Source organism: Elephantulus edwardii, unplaced genomic scaffold, assembly GCF_000299155.1.
Source record: "Elephantulus edwardii isolate Elephantulus edwardi_28Jun2011 unplaced genomic scaffold, EleEdw1.0 scaffold00349, whole genome shotgun sequence".
NCBI classification, from domain to species: domain Eukaryota; kingdom Metazoa; phylum Chordata; class Mammalia; order Macroscelidea; family Macroscelididae; genus Elephantulus; species Elephantulus edwardii.
Window position 1 is genome coordinate 2,070,389 of NW_006400099.1, and position 1,648 is coordinate 2,072,036.

Below are 1,648 nucleotides of genomic sequence, written 5' to 3' on the forward strand. Positions count from 1 at the left end.
ATGGGTGTGTCAGAGGCAGTGCGGTTGGCGCAGGATAGAGCAGGGTTTAGAGCTGTTGTGCATAGGGTCGCTATAAGTCGGAAACGACTCGATGGCACATAACAACAACAACATCATGATGTTTACTGCTTCAGCGGTGAGAATTTTTGTTTTCTTGGTTTTGTGATGTAATTCATGTTGAAGGCTGGAGTTGTTGATCTTCTCTTAGCACAGTTGTATCATCTGCAGAATGCATGCTGTTGAGTCCTCCCCTAATCCTGATGCCACATTCTTCTTCATTTAGTCCAGCATATTTATCAAATTATTTGCTCAGCATACAGACTGAAAATGTATTGGAGTGGGGGATGACACAACACTAATGCACACCTTTCCTGATTTTAAATAACACAGTGTTCCCTTGTTCTGTTCAAATGACTGCTTCTATGTCTGTGTATAGGTTTCACATGAGCACAACTAAGTATTCTGCCCTACTCTTTTTGATGTTTCCATTTAAAAAAATGGCAATTCCCATTCTTTTATGTTATTAATAATTTATTATGATCCACAGTCCAATGTCTTTGCATAGTCAGTTGTTGGGAAATAACATTCATGTTTGGAAAGGTATAGGGTCAGTCACAGAGATGAAGACCTTCAGAAAGGTGAATTGACACAGCAACTATAACAATGGGTTCAGTTTAATCAGAGATTGCAAGGATGGTGAATATCTTTCTGATATTCTCTGCTTTTAGTCAAGATCTATATGACAACAGCAATGATATTCCTTGCTCCATAACTTCTTTCAAATCTAGTTTGAACTTCTGGAAGCTTCCTTTCGTGGTACTGTTCCAGCTGTTTTGGAATAGTCTTAAATCAAGATTTTATTTGTCATATCAATGTTATTCAATAATTTCCACATTCTGGTGGATCATGTTTTTCTGAATGGTAGCAAATATGGATCCATTCCAGTTTGTTGATCAAATGGCTTTCTTCCAATTTTTTGGCATTGACTAGTATTTCCAGAGCAACATCTGTTTCCTTTAAACACCTCTATTGGTATCACATTAATTCGTGGGGTCTTATTTTTTGCCAATGATTTCAGTGCAGATTTCTTCCTTCAAGTACCATTGGTTATTGGTCATATGCTACTTCCCAAAATGGTCATGTTCAGTAATTATTTTGGTACCTAGACTGTGTAGTACTTCCATCTTCATTTATTGCTTCCTATATCATTCAATATTTTGCCCATAGTAACTCAAGGAGTATTTTTTTTTCTTTAGGACTTTTAGCTTGAGAAATGCAGAACATTTTCTTCCCCTTTTGCTTTTCTCAAGCTGTCCTTTGAAATCTGTTCCTCTTTCTTCAGAATTCCCTCCTTTTCATTTCCTTTAGTTCCAGCACAAGTTTTAAGAGTCTCTTCTGACATGTATTTTGGTCTTTCCCCCCCTCCCCCAGTCTTTTTAATGATCTAGTGTCTCTTCCTGGATGATTGTCCTTGATGTCATCCCACTATTCCATTTTCATTGAATAGTGAAATTTATTTTTTTAAAAAAAGTTTTATGTAGCTTCCCAGTATGAAAAGAGTGGTTAAACTCAGACCTGCTGTATACTAGTAGTAAAGGAGAACTGAAATTTTAGAATATTATTTCCCTTCTCTCTACAGGGCAGCCAC